The sequence below is a fragment of the Lontra canadensis genome, unplaced genomic scaffold (genome assembly GCF_010015895.1).
Source record: "Lontra canadensis isolate GAN:19392208 unplaced genomic scaffold, GSC_riverotter_1.0 scaffold36, whole genome shotgun sequence".
Taxonomy (NCBI): Eukaryota; Metazoa; Chordata; class Mammalia; order Carnivora; family Mustelidae; genus Lontra; species Lontra canadensis.
In genome coordinates, this window is record NW_022631030.1 from 17,605,823 (window position 1) to 17,632,373 (window position 26,551).

The 26,551-nt window shown below is 46.2% G+C and overlaps 1 long non-coding RNA gene across 2 annotated transcripts in view; it reads left to right on the forward strand.

Moving 5' to 3' along the window:
* Positions 1-22,330: 22,330 nt before the first annotated feature.
* Positions 22,331-26,551, forward strand: part of LOC116874303 — a 34,769-nt gene continuing 30,548 nt past the window's right edge. For both annotated transcript variants that reach the window (XR_004383965.1, XR_004383964.1), the window contains exon 1: positions 22,331-22,848. This is a non-coding gene — a long non-coding RNA (uncharacterized LOC116874303). The remainder of the gene's footprint in view (positions 22,849-26,551) is intronic.

The window sequence follows — 26,551 nt, forward strand, 5'->3', positions numbered from 1 at the left end:
TAAAATTTTCACTGGAATATAGAGCAACAGGAATTCTCATATGCTGCTGGCAGTTGCTCAAAGTGGTACAGCCACTATGGAAAACTGTCTGGCAGTACCCACTAAAATTGAACACATGCATCCCCTATGACTTAGCAGCCTTACTGTTAGATACATACCTGACAGAATTGTGTACACATGTCCTCCAACAGACATGTATTGGGATGTCATAGCCGCAGCATAATCTTTAATGAAGACTGGAAACAAGCCGAAGGTCCATCACCAACAAAATGAATAAATTATGTTATATTCATATAATGGAATATTATTTACTGATGAAAATTAACAAACTATAACTACACAAAACCGTCTAGATGAATCCCAGGAACAATCATTAATCAAAGAAAGTAAGCATAAAAAAAACATGCTGCATGATTCCACATATATAAAATTTGTAAGTGGGCAAACTACTAGTCTTAGGTTGTTTTCATAAGAGAAATGTTCATGATTACTTATAGCACAATGGGAGAGATGGTGATCGGGAGAAGTTACTAGGGTACTGGCAGTGTTCTGTTTTCTTGACTTTGGTAGTCAATATTTGGTTTCAGATTTTTGGTTTTTGATAATTCATTGAGCTGTACATTTTTCTTTTTTTTTTTGAGATTTTATTTATTTATTTGACAGAGAGAGATCACAGGTAGGCAGAGAGGCAGGACAGAGAGAGAGGGGGAAGCAGGCTCCCTGCAGAGCAGAGAGCCTGTTGCAGGGCTCCATCCCGGCACCCTGAGATCATGACCTGAGCCAAAAGCAAAGGCTTAACCCACTGAGCCACCCAGGTGTCCCGGGGCTGTACATTTTTCTGTATGCTGTTCTGTTCATGTGTATGTTCAGCAATAAAAAAAATATATATAGACAAAAAAAGGTCACCCCTTCCAGCCCTACATGCTCCCCATAAGATGTGGGTTAAGGACACAGATGGGCCCAGGCCCACATAGGTTTAAGTCGTGACTCCTATCTTACCACTTACATGACTGTGGCAAGTTACTTAACTTCTATAAGCCTCAGTTTCCTTTCCTATGTGATGGGATGATAATTATTAATAAATAGAGTTAATGAAAGGATTAAATGTTCAAGAACATATTAAGAGCCCAGGATAGGGCTAGGACATGGTAGGTGTTCAGCTGGGGGTAGGTGAGAGTGGCAGCTGTTAGTGCTTCTTGCTCTGCCATGAGCTCACCTTGATCTATTCAGCCAAAACTGTGAGAGAGGAAAGTACTTTGAATATGAAATTAAGTTGAGAGTCATTTGTCTTCTTTAAGATTCAGTTACCATATCTTTAAAATGGGATGAGTAATACCTGCCCCAGATAGCTCATAAAGATTAAGTGAACTAACATGTGAACATTTCTGGCACACACTGAAACCCCAAAGTTCATTTCTCTAGCAGTTTTTTTTTAAAGATTTTATTTACTTATTTGACAGAGAAAGAGAGGTCACAAGTAGGCAGAGAGCAGAGAGAGGGGGAAGCAGGCTCCCTGCCGAGCAGAGAGCCCGATGCAGGGCTCAATCCCAGGACCCTGAGATCATGACCTTAGCTGAAGGTAGAGGCTTAACCCACTGAGCCACCCAGGGGCTCTGAATTTTTTGGATTTTGATTTTAACTTGGGACCATCCTTTAGTGAGGCATTGTAGGAAGGACTGCGTAGAAAAGACTAGCTAGGAAGACTGTGGTGCTGCTCTGGTTTTCAATTGCTATATAACATTCATAGTACCCCAACTCAGCAGCTGAAAACAATTTTCTTTTATAAATTTCTTTTATAACTCCATGGGTGAGAGAAGGGAGGGAAGGCAGGGGTCAGCTGGGTAATTTTCACTTGAGGTCTCTCATGCTGTTGCATTCAGATGTCAGCTGAACCTGCAGTCATTTGATGGCTCAACTTGGCTGGACATCCAAGAGGTTACTTTCTTTCTGGCAGTCAATACTTGCTTTTGGCAGAGAGCTCAGTTGGAGCTACAGACTCTGACTGAGCACCTCCACATGACCTCTCCATCTGGTTTGGATTTTCTCAAAATATGGTGGCCCCAAGACTCCAAAAGGGAATGGGCTGATGGACAAAGCAGAAGCCACATTGTTTTGATGACCCAGCCTTGGAAGTCATCTAGTGTCACGTCCCCCAGAATCAGTTGGTCAAAGCTATCACACACCCGCCCTTATTCAAGGGATAGGGACATAGAATTTGCAGCCATCTTCCAAAGACATACATTTATTTATTTATTTATTTATTTATTTATTTAACACACAGAGAGAGAGCGAGAGAGCCCAGGTAGGCAGAACAGCAGGCAGAGGGAAAGGGAGAAGCAGGCTGTCTGCTGAGCAAGGAGCCTGATGTGGGGCTCGATCCCAGGATCCTGGGATCATGACCTGAGCTGAAGGCAGTCTCCTAACCCACTGAACCACCCAGGCACCCCATGCAGCCATCTTTTAAAACTGTCATAGGTACACTAAGACTGCATGTGAATTCTGGAAACCTTCCCTCTCACATTATAGGCAACATTGTATGAAGGTTAAGAGTGCTGTCTGGCTTCAAATTCTAATTCTACCACTTGCCGCATATCCTTTCAAAGTTATCTGATGACCTTGTCTCTTAGATTCTTTATTTGAAACTGGAGAGTTAAAAAAAAAAAAAAAGAAAGAAACTGGAGATAAATAATAGTACCATCTTCATTGGTCCTTCATAGTGGTCCATGGTAAACAAGCTCAATGAATTTTAACTTTTAATATTATTTCTACCCACAACTGTATCCAATTCCATAACCCTGGACTCTAGTTGTATCACTCCCAACAAACTTGGACCTCTGCATTTTTCCTATTGGATATCACCTTCTTCCTGGGATGCTTGCTATTTGATTGTTTCTGAGGAAGAGGGACCTGGGCACCTATGTTACAGTAGGATAAGCACTTGAATTGGAGTCAGCTGGTCCTCAACCCAAATCCTATTTCCGCCTTTTTTTTTTAAAGGATATGGGATAAGTTGCACATTCTCTAAGATGCAGTTTCCTTTAAAAAAAAAAAAAGGAGAAAAATAATACCTCCTTGACAAAAGGGCTGAAAAAATTAAATGAGGAATTTATAAAAGCCCTCAGTACAGAGTCCAGCTCTGGGTACTTGGTATTTTGGGGTTTGGAGTTTTTTTGTTGTTTTTTTTTTAGTTTTCAGGAGAAACAAAACATCAGTCTCAGAGAAGGTAGTCAAAGAAACATTTCTCAGTGGCTGAAATAAACACCTTAATTAAATCATCCCCTTCAGCCAAGAAGTATAAACTCCTGGTCAAGGACAGCATGGTGATTATACTCCCAAGCATCACGTTCCCTCTTTCCTCGTCCCCTCCTTGGTACCTCCCTTACCTAGTTCCTTGCTTTCCCTGAGCCCTGGACCTCACAACTTGCCAGCCATTCTCTACAAACACACAGGCTAGATGGGCAGGTTCATGTGGCTCTCAATGCCTCTGATTCTGGTATTCTTTCTAATGCTTTGTTTTCCCACTGTGGCTGCTTTGACACAGTAACTTCATGCTGGGACTTTCTTGGGCTCTGCCCTCAATCCACCTCATGGATAAGTCACTCTGGTACTTACAGGAATTTTCCAAAGAACAAAACATCAAGAAAGGACTTGGGATCCTTGCTGGAAGCAGGCCATGTCCTTCTTCATCTGCTCATTTCCTTCTCTGTGTCTGCTTTGTGTCAAAGAGCTCTTATTCTCTGCCTTTTCTTCTCTCCGCCATATTCATTCATTCAGTCATATTCATTCATTCAAAAGATATTTATTAAACACCTATTATGCATAAAACAAACAAAAACCTCTCCTCTCCTGGCCTTCATTTTCTTAGTGAGTGTGTCTTCACTGCCTCCCCAAGGGTGTCCTCCAATGGCTGCCACGGAGGAAGAGACGACCCACCCAAATGGCCCAGATGGGGTATTTCAAAGAACAAAGGTTTACTCTGGTGATGGCCCCTAAGAGCTTGTGATTACTCCCATGCCTGGACCACAAGGATAGCTTGGCCAAAGGTAAAATGGGATTACGGGGGTCAGTGCAGGAATTCAGAAGCACAGACACCTCCTGAATTTGTAGAAAAGTATCAGTGTCAGAACTGGGTGAGACGCAATGGTCAGGGGGAGCTGCACCTGGTCGGATCAATGCAGAAAAGAGGGCCAAGAGACTATGGAGTCCAGACACAGTTACTTCTTCTCTCAGGGACCCATGAATAATGTCAGTGGCCTAAAGATGGAGGTTGAAAACCACTCTCCCACTGCGGTGTGACAAACTGTAAACTAAGGGATAGTTCTGCTTTTGAAAGCAGAAAATGCCATCAGACTCAGAGTCCCTGTTCCAGGGACTCTCCTGTTCTCATCTCTGATGAGAATCAGATACTGGGCGTAAAAAGGGCTCTTGGCTCCAGGAAAAGTAGAGCTGCTTCAACTTCCCTGGATTCCAACCAACAGTGAATTTACCATTTGTCCATCCATAGATGTGAAGCACTTCAGAGTTCCTGGATAAAGCAGAGCCTACCTAACCCCAAAGCAAACTTGAATGTTAACTTTTTTAAAAAGATCTTATTTATTTTTTTGAGAGAGAGACAGAGAGAGCATAAGCAGCAGGGAGGAGCAGAGGGACAGGAAGAAGCAGACTCCCACTGAGCAGAGAGCCTGAGGCGGGGCTTGATCCCAGGACCCTGAGATCATGACCTGAGCCAAGGTCAGATGCTCAACCAACTGAGCCACCCAGTTGTCCTGAGTGTTAACTTTTTAAATAATAATTATATATACTATATACACAAAAAATAAAAATTGTAGAAATGGGTCAAACCCAAACAGATGAAAACAGGTATTTTACAATTTTGAAAATCTGCCCAAGAGTTCATCAATAGTACTCCGTTCTCTTGAGTCACCTCATGACCTCTAGCTCAATCCGTCCTTCACAAATCACGAATCAGCATCAAATCAACATCTCTCACAAATCAGCAGGAAGATTCTATCATCAGAAGGTTACACAGATCTCAGATCTGTTGTCTCTGTCCTCTAAAAAGAATAGACTTAGAAAATCCTTTTGGGTATAAGGGAGGGAAAGTTTCCCTCATGAGGGAACAGTTAGGAACAAATTAGCCAAATTACATCAGGGTGGCAAATATATTTACCTTGATCTATGCATGATATAAATGCTTAATGTTTTGTGTTACTTTTTAAAACTTTGTTCTTTGTGCCCTATAGATGGTTGCCCATATTGTGACATCTGTCTTTAGACTACTGATTTCTCCAAGACAACTCTTTGTCTCAAATAATAATTGTTATTTTAAAATATGAACAAGTATATGATTCTGCATGTTTTTCAACAACATGGAGAATATGATTCTGGGTGTGCTTTCAGGGAAAAAGCAAATCTGTCCCCCAACCCACCATTTGTCTTCTATCCCATCCTTTGCCCCTCAAGTTAAGAGGCACTTGAGAGGAGGTTAATGCAATTTGGAAACATCTTGAGCAGAGAGATTAACAGGAGTGGGGCCATTGTGCCTGGAGAGGGAGAGCCTGAGTATTCTTAAATTGCGATGGAAGAAAAGAAGAGAATGTGCCAATGGTAAATGTTCCCAATCATTAAGAACAGAAGGTTCATAACTGGAAAAAGCAGACTAGAGAAAATATTTGTCAGGGACACATGATTTAGTGTTAGAAGAAGTAGGATCCTGAAACAGAGCTAGAGAGAGAATGAGGAACCCTTAAAGCCAAGTTATAATTGTTACAGAGGGTAGTGGGGAGCCATCCCCATCTGATGGGGAGCCATCAGAAGCCATCAGAATCAAAAATTCATGCAAACTTTCCCCCAAAGTGGGTGTGTTTTTAGATTTTTAGTTCTAGGGCTCATTGAACATATAGGCTTCACTATCAGACTGGACTATTTCAAAAATATAACAGAATCTAAAACCAGATGTAACATTCCCCAACCTTACCAAACTGACTCATGGTTCAGTCCCCAGAGCAAGAGCCTGAGATGTGTGCTACAGTCGGCCCGTGCTCTAAGTCTCACGCCTTCCATGGAGAGCTCACACCCATCCCTGCACTTCTTGATCGCACTGTTCCAGGGGTATTTTTAGCTTGGCTTCTTGGCAGTTTCTCAAAAGCTTTGCAGGATACTTATGGGCACATATTGAGAACTACACTGTACAAAACTGGGGAAACCTGCCCACTGCATTTTTACTCTACAGCCTCCATCTATGAGGGTCCCTATCTTGCTCTCTGTCCCAGTTTTTCTTTCTGACATGCTTGGGTGCCAGAAGCCCAGGCTGGATCCAGTGTATAAATCAGCTTTAACTTTGGCATGAAATAAAAGAGAAAGCTTTTAAAGATATTACATTTTTGTCATTAGGCAAAGAGTCAGTTCTCCAATAGACTAACCTTTATTTGACTTTAGGGGGCTAAGTATATGGCTTATGAGCACAGAAGTTCTGTTACATTAACTTCAACAAGAGAAGGCTAGACCAGAAGAGGGGAGACAAGGCTATAGGAAGGACAAATTTGCCTATATTACACCTATGAAAAAGTATGTAAGAGTAGATCCCCTTTTTCTATTCACCACAAAAGTTTAAGAAATATGGCAGCAAGATGAAAGAAAATCAGATAGAGTTTTTTGGTGTTAGTTAGATAGCATGTCCTGTCTTAAAAGATTTAGAAACAATTTCCCTTATAAGATGTTTAGGAAGAAGATGGCTTAAAAGGAATTGTACCTAAAAGTGAAGGCAGAATGAGCGAATGCTGAGTGGGAGTAGTAGGAAGAACATTGAGGAAAGAGTGACTTGAAGGTCAAGTCCTTTAACATCTCTGGACTGTAGATTCCTCTTCTACTGAAAAAGTTTAGGTGAAAATCTTTAAGATCTCCCTTGGCCTCTAACATTTTATAATTCTGGAGGTCTCATCCACCTTGAGAAGAATTTGATTCCAAATGGTGATTCCCGGAGTTTATAAGGTTACATCACTGGTAAATGGCAAGTCAATGTTCTCAATTATCTGTAGTAGTGTCTTGGACTCCTCTAATGCCACACACACACACACACAAAAAAAGAATAGATCATGGCCAGGCAGAATGCAGGCTCACAGAAAACCCCCATTAACAATGCAAATGAGACAGATAATCTTTGAATTACTGAAGACTTTTTCACTTGGAGGGGATTAGTGGTAAGAATGGGGGCTAGGGGAGACATAAAAAAATATGGCAGGAGAACCAAGACTTTCTTCCAAGAAAACTCCACCATTTGGGGACTTGGAGGGGGTGGGAGGGGACCTATATAGATCCCTGTTCAAAGAGGAGAGAAAATCTTGTCAGAGGAAAGCTTGTGCATATTTATTCTTGCTCCTAGACAAATCGCAAGCTGAGCTGGGAGACACTGACCTTATCATCATACTAATGCCCAGATCTTCCACGTCCCTTTTAGACATGAGGCCAGTGACAGGAAGGGCAGAATCACAGGGAGGGCAGACTCACTTCTCCCTGCCAGTGATAAATGTTCCTACTGCAAAGGTGTAGCATTCACTAGGGCTGAAAACATGGCAGGATCTTAAAGCAATTGTTCTTCATTCAAACATCAGTGCCGCTTTCCTGTTCTGTATTTCCCTCCATCATCTGGAAAACCCATTGCTATGTCCTTTGATCAAATGTATCAGCATTGGCTTAAGTAGTACAGCCTACTCAAAAAGCACTATGATTGGGTACTAGATGCATATCTGCCCCTACTTTGAGAACTCACCACTCTTTCCCACCTGTGAAATGATAGACATCAAATTGGCAAGTTGCCCTCCCTGTGGCCTTATCTCCCCTCCTCTGGTCTAAACTTCTCTCTCTCTTTTTTTTTTAAAGATTTTATTTATTTATTTGACAGAGAACGATCACAAGTAGTTAGAGAGGCAGACAGAGAGAGAGAGAGAGAAGCAGACTTCCCGCTGAGCAGAGAGCCTGAGCTCGATCCCAGGACCTGAGATCATGACCTGAACCGAAGGCAGCGGCTTAACCCACTGAACCACCCAGGCGCCCCTAGACTTCTCTTTTTTTGAAATTAAAGAATGAGAACTTCCTAGCTCATAAGTCATATGCTTAGCCCACTAAAGTCAAATAAAAGTTATAATGGGCCTCCTCTCGTAGGGTGGTAAGGTGATCAAATAAGTCAATGTTCATGAGAAGCTCTGTGTTAATGCAGGCTGTTGCCCCTGGCTTCTCTGCTCAGTGCTTCCCTGTCATCCTAGACTTAGTTGCCACACAGAAGATTTCTCTGTCTCCCGCCACCTGGCACAGACATCTTGCTTCTCTCTGTTTCAGAGGTTGATGTCTAATTCTCTTCCTTGTGTAAAAAATCTCTTCTCTCTGGCTGATGTGTCTTAATTTCCCTCTCCCTTGACTGTTATTTCAGCAGCTCTGCTATTTAGCTCCATGGTGTCATATCAGACAGTTGGTAGATTGGTGGGGTATATCAGACAGTTGGTGGGTTGGTGACATAGCATCAAAATCCAGGACTGGCTTCTTGGTGGTGAGGAAGCCCTCTTCATAGCTCATTGCCATTTCATTGCTTTGCAGGGAGTTGTTCCCTTTGGTGAGAGAAGAGAAAACACCCTTTAATCCCACTTCTTCACCCACCTATTGAATACACCACGTGTTCCCCTAAGAGGTCATCCAGTAGGCCTTTAGGGCCAACAATGTCACAGCTGTGACTGCTGTTCCTATCCTAGTGGAAGGAGACAGAGCTGCAATAGGAGCTTGGGTATGCCAGTCCCTATTCTAGAACCGCAAGAGCCTGACTGCCTCTTGCTGTTAGAATATCTGCAGTGTTTCCCTATTTGTACATTTTCTTCTCAGCACGTTTGAACTTGGTAACACTGGAGGTAAAGCTGGTAGGCTGCCTGGCGTGCGTGACGATGCCTGCTGGCAATCAGGAGACAAGAGTTCCATGCCAGGCTCAGCCTCTTACTTGCTGGGTCATCGTGAATAGTTAGTTCCCTTTTCCTCCATAGCCTCAGTCTCTGGATTTATAACAGAGTTCATGGAACTGTCAGGACATTGCTGCCTTTGTCCTTTCACCAAGAAGAACCACGATGCAGTAGAAAGAAAATGAGCCTTGAATCAGGTGGTGTTCTAATCTGATCCCTGTTCCTACTAACTGTATGACCATGGGCGAGATATAAAATGAGAATCAAATGATGAAATATGTAAATCTTCCATTCCTACCCACGTCTTTAAGGATTTTAAAGACAAAATAATATAATGTATGCAATGCAAGTCTGTGAGGAAACTGGCCTGGGACTTTAAGACCCTTTATGTTCCAACAGTTCATGATTCTGATTCTTTAATAGACTTATAAATCCTGAAGCTAGGGTTATAATCATCAGCAAAATCAATTATTTATTATTTATTAAAAACCTACTGTGTATTACTCTACTCTTTCCCTTGAAAGGCTTAACATATAGATGGGCTGTATTTTCTTTAATCACTAACATATAAGATAGCATATGCTGAGTGACAAATGATGCAACTGTACAAACAAAATATCCTCCTGGTTTCCGAGGAGGAAGTGATTATCCAGGGACACCATGGTAACATGCTCTTCCCACCCCATCCCTCACATGACTCAGGGCTCCACTTGACCTTAACCAATTTCCATTTCAGTCAGAAGTCAAGCAAAATGAGTTATTGGGAGGATTTTAAAAATTCCAAGGTTTTAGTTTCCAAAGGTACAGCATGTGGTCCTTAGGTCTTCCATGAAAATGTTCCTCTTGCTAGCCTAGGGTGCTAGCCTTGCTAGCTGGTCTGGGCTGTCAACAGGAATTCCATATGATGGCTCTGTGGGAGAAAAGAGCAGTGCTCTCAGCCATGTTCACCGTATTCAGATGGGAGCAATGACAGAAGAGAGAGGCGTGGTTTTGGTCTAACCAATCATCAGGCTAGAACTGAGTCCTAGCATTTCCCTGGGCTTGTAAAGGAAAGCTGGTGTCAAGAACTTTCCTCCCCATTTCAGAGATAGAAACTACAGCACAAAGTCAGAGAGTGCTGATTAGCCAGGCTTCAAATACATTCAAAGTAGAAACTTGTAGAAAGCACTGCTAGCCCAGGACTGTGAAGGCAAAGCATTCTGGGCAGACTCAAAGATGAAACCAGGCTCCTCTTGTGGACCACCCCTGCAGCCCTTCCCACACAGAGTGGGCTTACAGTGAGTGTGAAGCAGGTCCTATGAGCATGGGGACAGCTTGCAGGAGGAGAGGAAGAGGACAGAGCTCTCCTCAGGGAGCCTGTTATTCTTTTGCTGTTTGGTTTATGTTTTTGGAATAAATTGCTTGGTATAATAATAGAAATGAAGGCGCTGGAGTGAAACATCGTGACAGGAAGAGTTCCCACTGGCATCTCAATCAATTGTGGGTTTTGGCCCCCATGTCCTCTTGCTCATAAGTGAAGAGAATACTGACCCAACAAAGGGGGATGAGGCTCTCTTTCCCCCTCTGGTCCAATCTACCCACCAGGAAGGGACAGTTTCTCTCACCACCATCTTTAATGACCCTAGTCTGACATCCTAGGAGGAGGTCTTAGTGTGTTTGAACCTTATTTATTTTCGTTTGGTTTCCCAAATGTTTTAGAGGGAGAGGATTGTTCCAGAGCTGGAAGAGACTTTAGAAGTCTTCTTGTCCAATTCTCTCACCATACACAAGGTAAGGCTCAGTGATTTGCCAAGGCCCTATAGTTAGCTCACAGCAAACCCAAGGTCTGTGCCTGTGTCTTTTTACTCTGCTTGTTGGAAGGTTCTTTTCGCCATAACATCCTATCCCTGGTGAGAAGACTGCTTACTAGGAGCCCAGCCATCTCCTGGATGGAGAGATATCCAGTGAATTCAAGGCAACTGTACGCTTGCCCAGTAGTCTTTTACTTTGCATTTTCCCAGGTGAGAACAGGAGTAGCCTTCCCTCATGCCCTTCCCCTCAGCTTTATTTGCCCAGTTCAGTTCACCCCTATCCATCCTCCAGTGCTCCAGACAGGCATGACTTTCTCTAATAGTTTTCTACTGCCCAGGTTTGTTGGACTGTCCCTCCATTTTGTTTTTAAAACTCCTTTTGCAGAGGTTCGTTATGAGCCAATATATAGGTCCGTTATGCTGTAGTGAAGGCATTGGTATACCTGGTTGCTTCCTCATTTAACCAAACACTCCTCTGAGGGCAGAGACCCTCTTTTAGGTGACAGTGCACCTCCAGCGTCTGGCATAGTGCCTGACACATAACAGGTACTCAATAGAAGTTTGCTGGTTATGTACAGAATTGCTTACATCACCAGCAGGCGTCTGGTCTGCTGAAAGATGTATGCTCTATCTCTGGGTCCTAGTGAACCTCCTTATGCTCTGTTCCAGCTTGGGGAGAAGAAAGTATGCCTAATGGGGACAGAGCAGCTATACAGAGTACTGAAGGGAGCAACACCTGGAGTGGAGGAGGCACCGTGGAGGTGGAGGGAGGGGAGGGAGCACTCTTGAGATCAGTTGTGGGAGTTGTGATGATGACAAGTCCAAGTACACAGAAATGACAGCAGTCACTGGGAAAACATGAGCCACCTTGGATGTAGGAGAAATGAAGGAGACTGAGCAGAAGAGCCCAAGTAACAAAACCAGGAGATTCAAAGAAATTTGTGACTTTGTTCAGAGCTCTGATTTGTGCAACGTCTGGGATCCCTATTCAGGTTTAATGCCTAAAGTGTCATGGCCTCCCTGTATGTTTCTCCCAGATGTTTTCAGGCTAGGACAGAACTCAGAATGTGCATGACCCTTGGTGAGAGGCACAGGATGCCTGAAAAGTATTTGAGGTAACAAATGATTGGCAGGGTTGCCATTCAACTGCCAGAGTGGTGCAGTCCTATCATCAGCAAAGCTTCTTGCTTAGACAGGCTTAGTCAGCAACAGAGAGGGCCAGGAGTTCAATGACCTGAGTTTTAATCTTGCTCTTCTGCCAGTGTGGAAGATCTTTGGCAAACCATTTCATCTCACAAGACATCAGTTTCCCAGTCTAGAATCCCAAATGTATTTTCTAAGTCTATTCTCCTATGGTTACCTGTCCCTCAAGCTCCCTCACCCCATGTGATCCCATGTCCCCAATCTGCTCTCCCACTCCCCCACACCTAGGGGGGGTCAATGTTGCATCTTAAATGCCTCACAGTGACGGAACTCAGCAAAGATCTGGTTGCGGCAGAAATTCAAAGTAGGTGGATTCAAAGAGGACCAGGATTCAAATTCACAAATAGCGGATGTACAGCAGAAATCTTCCCAGCAAGGACATGTTCTGAATGATCACTTGGTGACTGACAGATGAAGGGAGGAACAGAACACAAGTCAGCAGGCTGGGCCCAGCTTAGGTCTTCCCTTCCCCCTTTCTTTCTGCTCCTATATGCTGCAGGTGGGGGTAAGCATTGTGATTAAAACCCCTTATTAAAACACTCTCCACCTCCTTGACAAAGTGGCAGAAGCAGTTGATTTCTCCTCCTCCAAGAAGTTATGTTCTCCCTAGAAGAGTCCAACCTGGCTCTATAACATTCTCTTCTCCTTTCTCACTTTATTCTCCTTATACTAGCAGCTCAATCTATATGCTGATTGCTGTTGTCCGTACATTAAGTGGCAAGAGGCTACAGCCCACGAATGTTAAGTGGGGAGGAAGCTTCACCAGAGAGAGTGGTTTACTGCTCTGCAGCTGGTGGAAGCTGAAGCATTTGTGAGGAGAAGGACTTGGGGGAGAAGAACTGGACTGCATGTTGTGGAGAAGGGTGCTTCATAGGCCACCATAGAGCATTGCGCCTCGAGGTAGGTGTAACAATTAGGATTTTCTTTTCTTTCTTCTTTCTTTCTTTCTTTCTTTTTCTTTCTTTTTTTCAGTAGGCTCTACGCCCAGCATGGAGCCCAACACAGGGCTTAAACTCATGATCCTGAGATCAAGACTTGAGCCAATATCAAGAGTCAGATACTTAACCAACTGAGCCACCGAGGTATCACTGAGGTTTTACTTCTAATGGTCTCCCCGGGTAATGTGTTGGTTAAATAGCTACCCAATCTGATGGTTAAGTCATCTCCATTGTGGAGTTCTCATGGCTAACAAAATGCTCTGGATATAATCTGCATCCAGAATTCAGACAGGCTCAAAGCCCAGACCTACCAAGGGACACTCGTGAAAAAAAATGACCTTTGCTCTTCCTAATTTCATACTAAATACTGAGGGATGGAAGGAAAGCTCTGTGTAAATCATTTGCACCTGCCAAGCAGACTGAATCATGGCAGGAGTCCCTAGAATGGTCAGACAGTCAGGGGTGGCATCAGAGCAGGAGGGAACCAAAAAACAAAAGAAACAAACACACACAGAATAGAGAGAACATCTCAGAGTGAGCAGAATCCTAACTCCCTCGGTTGGGCCGCCTTCAGCCATGGATCCTCACAAGAGCTCTGGGGCACTTGAGGAGCTGTCTGGGAGCACACCATAGTCTCTGGCTCATGTGTCCTTGAGGTTAAAGAAATGACATTCTGAATTTTGTCTATTTGGATCTCCTGTCAATCATCCCATCTCTATATTCTCTGCAAAATCTGATCCTCATTCTTCTTACTGGTCAAATTTTCTTCTCATTTGGGATAAAGAGAAATCAAAAAGAGTTAGATCTTCTTTCAAGGCATATGTTTGATGCTGCCCCAGGCAGAGATGGAACAGCTGATGAACCCATCCAAAACCTAGCCACTGTCCCATGACATGGTCTGCTCAATCTCCCTCAGAACGACAGCATGAAAACAGCTAGACTAAGGTATCTTCATTGTTCTATCCTCCGCTCTTCTGAAAGCTCGCTGCCTAATTTCTAATTCTGAAGACTCTTATTACAAACAGAAGCAGCACCAACTAGGTCTCTTTAAAAGCTAACTAGGCACTTTCAAGATAGGTATGCTTTGGTGCCTTCCCCGAAGGTGGTAGCCAATAATAAAATAGCCTCTTTTATTAAATATTTGTTGTAATTTTTGGTGATTTGTATCTTCATGTCATCCATCTTACTGTTTCACTGTGAGAGTGATGTGTAGGTTTTCTTCTCTTTGGAATAGGGAAGAGAGAAAACTAAGAAGTAAGCGCTTCTTTTTCTAAGGTGCATGCTTGGTGTTGTCTCTGCCTGTGGCTGCTGCCCCCACAGGTCCAGTCTCCACTCTGTCAGAGGCTTCATGTGAGCCATCTCAGTCCCCACAGTACCCTGTGGGTAGGAACTTTTCTCCTCTTTGTGGAGATGAGGAAACTAGCATTCAGTGAGGTTGAATTATTTGTGCAGATCTCGTGAGTGCACATTAGGATCCAAGTCCACATCTCTAGCTATAGAGCCTTGGTTAGTATCTCACACCAGAAAGTTCCCCAGATACCCTGCTTCTTCTTATGGGGGCATATCACTGTCTAGCCTGTCCAGAGACCTAGGAGCTCCTGCCCCTAGTTCTCAGAGAAGACCTCCAACCCCTTCGCATTACCACTGGAAAATTAAAGAAAATATCTTTGCTTCAGAGTCTCAGAAGTTCCACAGCTTAAGAAATGCTGCTTTTTTTAACTGCCTCTGAATCACTCACCTTTTCAACCAGCCTCCCCGCTCCAGGCTGCAAGCGGGGCAGGTAAGGTGGGAGAACAGAGCAGCAATGAGCCAGCTTCATCCCTGAGTCAGTGATGACTCCCAGCGGTTTCTCCTCCACAGATTAATCACCTCCAATTATGGCTTCTGACTGGGCCGCGAGTCATTCACAGCGTCGCCTCCTTTGTCTGACCCGCGCCTCCCCGCCATCAGGCTGCCTCTTTGTCCAAAATGCTGGCTGCGTGATACACTTCCCAGCACCCCGAAAACGTACCCCAGCAGCCAAGTGACTCAAGAATAAGGACTCCACCCTCTTCCCCCTCACCATCTGGTCTCAGCACCATGAGTCTTTTAGGGGCAAAAAGAAGAGGGAACATGAAATTGCTCCCCTTAGGAGCCTATAGATGACTATGAACCCTCCATTAGCTGATTGGATAATACCTTGTTGTGTTTCTCCTCAGTAGTGACTAATAAAGCTTTTTCTCATTTCCACTAATTACCCCCTCCTCACCGAGAAGGATGCCACACAGCCCTAGAGGGTGTTCCATGGCTCACCCCACACCCTCACCCTCACCTCCCTCTCTGGCCCCACAGGAACACCTGCCTCCCTTCTATCCTGCCAACAAAGCCTGGGGCAGCTGGGCCCCTGCTGCCTTACTGCTTCCTCTTTGCAATTCCTAAGCATCCTCACTTTGGCTGCTAACCCAGGCACATGGGTACCCAAAGACACGGTGCCATCTGCCCACCTCAAGGAATACCACACTTGGCTTCCTGCCTTGAGCTGCCAGCCACGGGCAGTGCACCAAGCCCCCTGGGGGCATGAGCGAGAACTTAGTGCAGAGAATTGGGTACATCTCTGTAGTCTGGCTAAGTTTTATGAGAACTTTCCCAGACCTTGTTTCACTTGATCTTCATGTCAACAATTGTGATTCTTATGCACACTATCCTCTGAGAAGAGGTAGTGCATTAGTATTCCTGTTCTTTAGAGATAGGGAAAATGAGGTCCCATCTGCAGATCCAAATCACTCTCACTCAGTGAGTGGCAACCCAAGTCTGGACCTCGTTTTCTCCCTGATGCCATGATCCAGCCCTACCATTAGGATTGGGAAACACTGCCTGAGCGTGATATAGGAGCTTAGAATTAGGTAGACCCATGGTTGAATCCTACCCTAGTTCTATTTTATTTTGTGACAGATACTATTTAAAGCACTTTTCAAATACAGCATCAACCCTTGTAACTCCCCCAACTTCCTTTGGGCAAGAAATTATCAGTACCCTCAATTCGCCACTATGAGAATGGAGGCCAGGCCACAGAGCTAACAAGGAATGTCACTGGGGTCAGACATACGCACCCTGGTCCAGCTCTTAACCCCTCCAAGATGCTGCCCCTCACTTCTGCAACTCCTGACTGCATAAAATTGGGCAGTCACTTCAGTTTCCTCATGGTTTCAATATTCTCATCTAAATGTGATGGTAAGACAACCTTTCTCCCTGGCATTGTGTGAGGTTTAGATGGGAAGACGTGCATACTGTATATAAAACACAACCTCAGGGTCTGATACACAGAAAGCAGTAGTGATTAGCACAGTGGACCCAAGGGCAAAACTGCAAGACAGAGGAGAATGAGAAGGACAGAGTATTTTGGATGGCATTAGGAAGAAGATTCCCAGGTCCCTATTCCCAGAGGTTCACAGTAGGGCAAACAGCAAATCTTAGGGCACTGTGTGGATAGGGACCAGGTAGTATGTCATCTGCTCCTGCCCTGGCCACACTCATTCCTTTTTCTAAGCATGTCTCTCAAGCTTGCCTGATAATCAGGATCTAAAATAACTCTGAGTCTGAAAAGCAAAAGGCTCTGTAATTAAGGTTTTTACCTACTGGGGACCTTAGTCATCTTTGAGAGTCTGATGAAAACTATAAACCATTTCTCTAGAAAAATCCACATATACACAATACATGAACTTGTTCTTCAAAGTTCAGGGATGATCAGCAGATTGCCAAAGGTCCATGTGACCCCAAGTTTAGCATCCTTATTATTATCATGGCTAAGATAAGCCTGCCAAGCCTTTTCTTTTCAAACTTCTTACCTTGATGATCTCTTCTCTCTCTCTCTCTCTCACACACACACACACAATCCCTAAGTCCCCCCCACCCCAGGCTTCCTTGGACACTGCTCCTGGCCAGTGCAGAAGCTGCAGTGGTGGTTGCTCCGGTAATGATGATGGTTGTTGCTAAGAGAGCCAGGAGGCAGTGAGGGGGGAGGTGAGTGGGCAGCAGCCCAGCAGGGCAGCACCCCCCCCCCATATAAGTCTGAGCGCCTCAGGCCCTGGAAACGGTGTTCCCAGCTGGCTGCCATGGCAACAGCAGGCTTGGGAAAGTATTCATCATGGTCTGGACAGATTTCTCCAGCTTGCACTTGCTCTTTCTTCTCCCTAAGTGGCTAATTGGGGTTTGAAAAGGTCTGCTGTGAGTGGGCAAGGGGCACAAAGGGCAAAGGGCTGGTCACATGTCCTGAATGGAGCAGGCTTCCCGGGAGGCTAAGAGGCTGGGGAGGGTATAAGCCAGCACCCAAGCAGACACCCTAACTGCTGGGGAAGCAGCCCCAGAACACAAAGATATTCATCTCTCTTCCGGGGAACTCTGCCCATATTCCTACTTGGAAGCACTCACTCCTTGCCCAATGAGTCATCTTTGGAAGGAGACTCACTGGCTATGTTCAGGTAAGCTAGCAGCCAGGTGGGATCTGGTCACTTCCAGCAGAGCCATTCATGAGATGCAATGACTATGGAGGGTCAGGCTAATGGGAAGAGGTTGAGAGATGGGGTCTAATTTAAATGGGGCTAAGGGACAGATGAGGTGAGAGGTTAATGGAGCAGTTTAAAGCCTCACCACAGTGTCGAGATCACCAATTCACTGGTCTGGTTGTAAGTGATTTTACCATTATCATCATCTAAAAGTACCATCCCTGTTACCAATGTATTGGGTGGTTTAAATGGTGTGCCTATCTTGACTTGATCTTCTAAGCAATTTTCTGGGTGAGATATCATCCTTTTTTTACAGATGGAGAAACTGAGACTTAGAGAGTTCAAATCACTTAGCCAAGTTATACAGGCAGAAAGCAGTAAAGCTGAGACTTGAATTTGGTATCTGTCTGCCTACAGATCCCATCTCTTACTGCAGGTAGCAGAAGGCCTGATGTGAGCGTGACCTGTTCACCTCTCAAGGCAAGAGCAAGCACCTCAGTGTGGGGCTTTGGGGTTCAGAGCCCTCATAGCCAAAAATGCTGCCTGCTACGATGCATTCTGCAACATGTGGTTTTTGAGCAGCTCAATTTCTTTTGAACCCCAGGATCTACTATGGTGATCAATTTGTGTCATTTTTTTTAAACATATGTACAAAAGTAGAGAGATCTCATCTATGACCCCAGGCTCTCATTGCTAAGTGTGACTCCCAGGAGGTCCCCATTGGAAGAAGACCCTCGGTGAGAACCACTAGACTCCCCCACTGCCAGAACAACCTGGGAGATGGGGCATCTAAAGGAGGTGGCCTGGTCTTCTCTGTTCTCAGAAGCTGTAAGTGTAAATGGAGTTGGCTAGGCCCCTCTGGGATTATGGAAGGAAACAGAATTATCATCTAAAAGTACCTACTATATTATGGGAATTCTGCACATGTATTTGTTTAATCTTCACAATAACTCTATGGTTGACATTATCATCACCCCATATTATGGAGTGAGAAACTAAGCTCATAAAGATCAGGTAATTTGACCAGGGACAAACGGGACTTCAGCCTGAATACAACTGGCTCCAAAATCTGTCTGGTTGCTGCTCCCTTTTCTGACCTCCCACAGGTACTGCCTGTTCCTCGTGGCCTACTGAAGCCAGGAATCCCAGTTCAGTGTCTGAGTGGAGAGTCCAAGTGGTGTTTGTCTTCCTTGGGTCTCCCTCACCCCCAATGAAGATGAGCATCTTTCATCTCACGCTATTTTATTTCTCTTTTCCCATTCTTCTTACTCTCCTGTTTCCATCCAAGCAGGAGATCAGGAGTCACAGCCAATAAGCCAGAAGCCAGAGCCCAGCTCTTACCATCTTCCTCCAGCTTCAGGCAGAGGAGGAGTTGGCGTTCCTCACCAAGTCAGAGTGCAAAGAAGAGTCACCAGGGAGGCCTGGAGATTGGGTCTCCCTCCTTAAGCTGGCCTTGCTGCAGGCTGTGCCCTCTCCAAAGCTTGCTCTAAGATCTCTGCTTCCTTGGGAAGTTCTTACATCAACAGGACCTGCTGGGATCAAGGAGGAGGTAGGGGTGGGAAAGCAAGTGCCCTTGGTATACCATTCCTTCTCCGGGAGAGACTCTCAGCCTGTATCTGGTGTCCCAATCCATATCAGAAGTAGATCTTAAGCTCACTCTGTTTGGGGCGTTGTGTCCCATGTTGGAATCAATTGTGAGAAGGTAGTTTGCAGTCCTGGGAGGAGCTCAAGATGAGGAGTTAGAGACCTTTGCTTGGTTTCCAGTTCTGCCATCAACAAGTTGGATGATCTTGAGCAACTCACTTAACCTTTCTGGGCCCCACTTTCCTCTGGTAACCACTGGACCAACTAGCCCCTTTTAATAGTCTACATTGTTTCTCTGTGCTCTGTAGTTCCAAATACCCATTCCACATCTCCCTCCACAAACCAACAGTCCCTTCTACCCCCAACAGTCAGATGTCCTTATCCTATCCAGACCCACCAAGCTATAAAGAGAACAAGGCAGTTGGGTTGTTGCTGTTATGATTTCTTTTCAGGTGGGAAGTCAAATTTAAATTGTGCCCCAATCAGGACAAATGCTGGGGTGCTCAGGTCTTCTACACAATAGATTATATAAAAACAGCTCACCTCTTATTACCCTCTTTCTTTGTTCCTGCTCTTTTCCAATCACTCAGTCAAGTAATACGTATTAAGTGGATGTGTCTGCAAGGCAAAGTGTAGAAATGTAATCCAAAATGACAAGGTCCTTGTCCAGGAGAAACTTACAATTCCATAAGGATACAACCCAGACAGGAACATTAAAGGCAAGCCTGCTGCCCTCATATAGTGAGGAATGACAAAGGATTCCTCAATGCCTTTTAACGTTTCTTTTACCCACTTTTGCTGTTAATTTCATGGTGATATCATGTTATCTGGTGCCTGTCTTTGAGCCACAATCCTGTCTTCTGCCTTCTTATCTATGGAGAAAATCAAGCTCCCCGGAGACATCCATCCCCTCTCCTGCCTGGGCCTCACTTTCCTACCTGGTTGTGTTGACCTAGTTTCCACAAATCTGCAATGCAAAGGCAAGGATTTGAAGGCTGGGACACGCTGCCGTTTGCATCTGTCGGAGCAAACGATAAGACTACATACAGATGGAGGTTGTGAAGACAGTGGAGATCTGCCCTCCTCCCCACTGAGGTGCCTTGGCTGCCAGGTGTCTGTGCTCTGAGTGCTTTCTCTGAATTCCCTCACTAAGCCTCTTAGAGGGCAAGTGCTACTTGCTGCCTCCCTCTTCTCCTTTAGTCCCGGATGCCTTAACATCTGCTCCATAAATAATAGCTTCTCTAGAGCTCTTTATAATTTACAAAGTGCTTCACTTGTATTTTCTCATTTAATCTTCTCAACAATGCTATGAGATAGGATTATTATTGCTCCTTCTTTACAGATAAGAACCTGAGGCTCAGAGAGACTTAGTGAGTGGCCCAAGACCTCACAGCTGGACCCAGCTGACCTGCCTTTGGACTTAACTGAGCTCTTTCGGCTGGAGATGCTCCCTCATGGTCTTCTACATGAAATCAAGGGAAAAAACTGCTTCTCCCCTGGAGTCCCCACTCTCCTAAGACATCACAGCACCAAGCTCTCACTCCATCTCCTTGTACTGCATGAGAGCCCAGAACTCAAACGCAAGAGATAGGGCTCATCAAAGGAGGGAGAACAAATAAGACAGTCAAGGGTTATGCTGGTGCCCACTCCCCAATTGCTGGTCTAAGGACTAGACCAGTGTAATTTCTTTGGTGGGACTATTTAAAATACAGAGTGGGTATTGAAGGGTTTGTTGTTTTGTTTTATTTTGTTTTGTTTTGTTTTGTTTTGTTTCTGGACAGAAATAAAAACGAAACATTAAGAAAAAAAGTATGTCTTTGGCCCAGGAGTCCCCTATGAAAACAGGAAAATACCTGGGTATGGAAGAAAAGCCAAGCAAGCCAGAGAAACAAGGTAGCAGTCTCAGGGCTAAACTGTTCTCTTTGGCTCCTGTAGGCAGGAGAAAGGGTGTCAGGAAATTTCCCTGGAGAAGAAGAGGTCTGTGTACTTCATAGCTGCTAAAGTGTCCCACAGTGGGGCCTCTAGGTGAGTCTCTGGGTGGGGAGCAAATCTGCCACCGGTCTATCTCAGGTAGGGCCAGAGACAACAACCCCCGTGGTGGCTGTAAAGGAGATGGCTGCACTGGGAGCGCTCTGGAAACGTGGAGCAGAGTCAGCAGATATGTTGGAGGGATGTGACAGGCCAGCTCCAGTCCATTCCTACATGGACCCTGCTTCTGAGGCACTTTCCAGCCACCTTGAGAATACATTTGGTTACTTAGTCAGTGAGAGACAGATACCAGGGAGTCAGGCTTATGAGGAGGTGTTCAGGAAACAAAGAGATGGAAAGAAATGGGAAATACGGAAGAGACATGGCAGAGGGAAGGACTGGGCCCCAAAGATATAGAGGAAGGACAGACAAGTGACCTGAAGATGGGACAGAGCATGAAGAATAAAGCAGGGAAGGAACCTTGAGGCCAGATGATGAATAGGTAGAAAAAGGAGAAGGAGAAACAACGGAGATGGGGGTGGGGGTGACTCGTTAACATGTGAGGACAAGAAGACACAGTGCTGCCATGCTGCCATCCCCACCTCCCACTACTGGTGGTCACCATAAAACTAAGGAGAACCAGGAAAGGACAAGTCACTGACACTGGCTCACCTACCACTGGCCCTCCTCCCTCCTCACCCTCTGTCGTCCCTGGCCCTTGGTGGCCCTGGGCTCAGTTCCTCACCCCTGGGTCCTTTACTGCTTTCCCCTTCTTTCAGGTTCTTTCTGTTTGTTCACCTGCCACAGTCAAGGGACGGGAAATCCCAAAGCAGAAATTCTGCTTCTAGCTTTGCTCCTCGAGTGCTGGGTCGTGCTGGTGGAGTGACTTACAATCTGAACACCACAGTTTCTTCATTTATGAGCCTCCCATGAGAGTTGTAAGGGGATAATAGAGCGGATGTAAAAGGATTGTAAAATCACCAAAGGATCAGACACTTTAGATCCTAAGTTTATTTCCAGGACTGAACTCATCAAATCCTTTGAAGGGGAGACTCTTGCCCCAGACACTCTGTGCCCTCCACCGTGTGTCCTGACTGAGGCGCTATGGCTTGTCAGCCTGACTTCTACATACTCTGCAACTGCCTGGTCCCAAATCAGAAGGGCTATGAGTAAGCAATGCTTGTGGGGAAGAGCACAGGGGTTTATCAACATTTCCTCAGCAATTAATCCAAAATGGGGTCAGAGACAGCGACCTAGAGTTACAGTCATAGAAGTTTTATTCTTGAAGCAGATCTAGGCTTTTAGCACATAGAATCAGCTAGGTAGATTCTCAAGGAGTCACTGAATATGCATGAGAACGAGCAAGAGAGAGAGCGAGAGAAAGCGAGAAGATATGAATAAGGGGAAAATAGCAGAGAAGCTAGAGGAAAGCTGGATAAAGACAAAGGGGAAAGAAGACCTCAGGGACTGAGTCACAAATGTGGTTGGGTAGAGACTGGGGGAAAGGCTAGGGAGAAAAGAGGAGCAGGAGGAATGTTCTGGGAGAGAAATAAAGAGGCCAAGAGAGTGGAGCCAGGAGCTGGTGGCGCAGGCAGATGGAACAACAGAGACAGAGAACAGAGCCAGAGGAGTGGGCACGCAGCGAGGCCTGGCAGCCAAGCCCTGTGGGTTTCCGTGGGAAGCAGATGCTTCCAGGGAGCAGCAACCAATGGTCCCCAAGCACGTGGATGCTTGTTGACTCCAAGCCCAGGGCAACCTCCTCGGCAGCCAGCCTTAACCTGGAGGAGCAACGCAGGTCCAGAGAGGCAGATGAACGACAGTCCTGTCCCTGTGGGGCTCCATTGCTTCTCCTCCGTCCTCCTCCAGCTCCACCACCCCCTTGTGTGTCCCAGGAAGCCATAAGCTGCCCTATCACGCTTGGAAGGAAGCGCGCTGCATTGGAGGGGTAAGTGTGAGCCACAGCACGGTGTACTAGTCTGTGCATGGGTGTGCAAGCTGGTGGGAGGGGCAGAGGAGGTGGAGCAGTGGCTCTGGCAGCATGGAGCCTAGTGCGGAGAGTCTGCAATGTGCTGGGGTGGGATTGATCCTCAGCAGAGTACTCCTGGCCAAGTGGTGGGGGGAGGGCGGTCCCTTCTCCTCTGGGTACCCACTGTGATCATCGTTCAGCTACCTGCTACCGCCATGTTTTTCTTTTGCCCAAGCCACCAGACTGCCTCAGCCCCTTCTCTGCAGGAAGGAGTCCGAAGAACCCTGGGGTTGTGGGTCAGAAGAACCTTGCGGCTTCCCTGGCCTCATTCTTTCCCACCACTACTCACAGGTCACTTTCCAATTGCTGCTGCAGACAGAGAGCAGTATCTACAAGATGCTGACTTGGGAGACCCCACCCCCACCTCCAAGAATGCTGTTAGGAAGGAAGTTCAGAAGGAGCCAGGGAGAGGGAGGTTTTCATGGGGACCTAGCCATCTTTCCAGTCCAAAGGCCACTCCCATGCTGTCCTCCACCATCCCCCTCAACGCCCCTTTCCAGTGGTGTCCCCAGAAAACTGCAGTGACCCCCACATCAGGCTTCCCAGCTGTGCCTGGGTCACTCCTAAAACCTTGAGTCCCTCACGTCTCCTGCACCCCAGGTCAGGGGCACCTGCCAGTGGCCCCAGAGTGAACAAGAGCTGTGCCCTGGGGGGGAAGTGGTAGAGGGAGGGGAGCAGAGTGTGGAGCACAGTGTTGGCGTGGAGGCACAATTCACTCAAGTGAAAGACAGGTACCACGGGAGCCAGATGGGCCAAGCAGAAACAGAAGTTAAGTAGGAAGAGACGGATAAACAGCAGACACCAAGCAACCAGCCAAGCATATGCTCCACAAGCAGGCGACACAAGCACCCCAGTAGGGTTTTGGGTGGGGGAGGGGACACAGACCTACAGGGATGGGGACATAGGGTTTGCTGTGAGCTGGCTATTTCCTGGTCAGAACTAGAACTAGGGATCTAATCTTTCTCCATGGAGCCTCGGAAAAATGGAGCGCAGCTGTGCTGGCAAGAAAAAAGCGCATTTGCCAAGGTTGGGGGAGGGGTGCTTGGGCGTGCTGCCAGAGAGATCGGTCTCGAGCACAAGAACCAGAGTTCCAGACGTGGAAGTCTGAATAGACAGGTGCCATTTCCAAGACCCCAAAGCAGAGACCCCTTCAGCTGAGTGAGATTCAGGACACAGCAGAAAACCACAGCCTGACAAAGCCGGGAAGTCCTTCAGCCCTGCAGGTGCCAGCTTCCCCGGATCCAAACCCATCTAGGCTGGAGCCCTCAGTCTCGGTGATGTCATCCCCTTGAGCTCCAGGCAGGGAAGGGGTGGAGCCAGGTTGGAGCTTTGCAGTGTTTATAGGCTCCGCCCCCAGACCGGCTCAGCTTCTGGGCCCTGTCTGCCCAGCCCCCTCCAGGCCCGGCTTCCTGGCCAGCGTCTGGAAAGCTGGTGCAGCTGCAGAGCAGGATAAGGGAGGAGGATCATGCAGAGTCACCCCCTGCAGAAAGCGGAGCCTGTGCAAGGGATAAGCTTACCCTCTTCCACGACATCCATGTTCATTCCCATGTTCACTTATGAGAGCTCAGAGCTTCCAAGGCCACCTAGCCAGCTGGCAGGAGCCCAGTTTCTTAGTACCCAGCCTCCACCCCCTTCTACCTCTGAGCACGTCCGGAAAATGCTCATCTGCTCTGCAAAGTACCAAGTGTCCACTAGAATTTCTTCTCTGGATACTGCTCCAGGGAGGAGTAACTGAAGGAGATAAGTGCTACCCCAAGTTTGTTAGGGTTGAGCTAAAGAAATAAAAGCTCTGAGCTGAGTCTGAGACAATTCTAAGCCCCAAATCTAGACAGCCATCCTGCCGAAAAGTCCCTTCACCTCTCACATGCCCCAACTGGATATACGCCAGCTCCGTGACAGTTGCTGGCCTCTTTCCAAAGCTGACATTGGCCTCAGTGTCCTGCCTCCCCTCCTCTGGGGCTGCCCTAGCCCGTACCAGGCACTGTGGCTTGGAACATTGAGGGCTCACTCTGGGCTAGGCAAAAATTGGCCTTCCTGTGCCCATCTTAGATGTCAAAATGCTATTTGGGGGTTGCCACATACCTAGCTGGGAAGCGAAGATAAAAGAATCAGCCCTGGCCTGGTCTGTGAAGTTCACCACACCACCAGTTCTGGGTTGAGGGGCGGGGGTGCTCTAGTTCTAGACACAGCTGGCTGGCACAGCCCCAGGGTCCAGGAGTGGAGAGAAGCTCTCCCAGGTGTAAGCCCGGGAGCCAGGCCCATGTGTGCCCATGTGCCCAGGGCAGATGCTTGGGTTAGTGCCAGGGATCCTTGGTTCTGTAACCATGATGTGTCTAAAACTGACAAGAGTGAGAATGGGAGTGAAGAAGGAAGAAAGTCAGGACCAAGAGCAAAATTTCTACTTTGATTCCTTGAGCCCTAGACTGGGAGACTTTGGCAACACCAGCCCTAGGACCAGCTTCCACCAGAAAAATGCTACGCCTACCTTTGCCAGCTCTTGGACTTCACTTATGAAACAAACTACCCTAATAGCCCGCAGTATCATGTACATTACACTTTGAGGCTGCTTTCTTAGGTATCAGGTTTGATGCCCATAATATTGCCATCGTGGAGATAAAGCAGATGGTATTTTAACCCATTTTATGGATGAGAAAACTGAGGCTGGATTTGATATCTATCTATTGAAGGACTCACAAGGTGTGTGAGGTTATATAAAGATAAATGAGCAAAATAAGAACCCAGGCTCCTAGACCCCTACTGTACTAATCCTCCCTCCCCCACTCCAGACACTGCTTCACATACTCAACTCCAAAGGAAGAGACACGGCTAGGAAAAGAAGTTTCCATCTATGGGAGAGCTGCTCAATGAAGGGGTGAAGGAAGGAGAGTGGAGTAATTTTGTGTTGGAGCAAATTATCACCTGGCATGTGGGCCTCAGACAGAGGAGCACAAAGTATGCATGTGGGACACACAGTCCTGTCTCCAGGTGTGTGCACACACAGCGTATTTCAAAGGCTGAGTTAAGAAAGTGTATATGCACGAGCTTGAGATAATTCATGGTTTTATACGTTAGTGTATATACTGATGACAAATGCATGTACAGGAAGAAAAAAAGAGAAGGATGTATTTATGTGGAGATGTGAGCAGGGTCTGCATATATTGCTTCTTCTAAGAAAAACATTCTACAGACAGGTTCACAATGTGTCTGTAAGCACAAGCCTGGTGTACTGGGTGTGCAAATGTGTCCCAGTGTGTAGGCATGGGTGAGTAAGTGTATGAAGAAAACTAGCACCAACTGGAAAGGAGCACTTCCTGGAGCTGAGTCAAGGACTTCTGTGTTCTCCTTTCCAAGGGATTCTTAGAGGGTCTTCCTCCCTGAGGCAAAAAGCTGAGCATTCCTGAGCCCCCGGTAGTTGCCCCATGAAGACTGTGCTGCTTTGCTGCACCTCAGGCCTCCTCTGCTCTCCCCTCTCAATCCCACAGAGGGCCTGAGCAGATCAGTTATAGCTAATAACATTTAAATTCTGGCCTGAAGGTGCTGAGGAGGCCCTGGGAGAGAAGAAGGAAAAGGTGGCATGGATTTCAAAGAAGGGACTTGGAGTCAACAGATGTTATCACTTGCT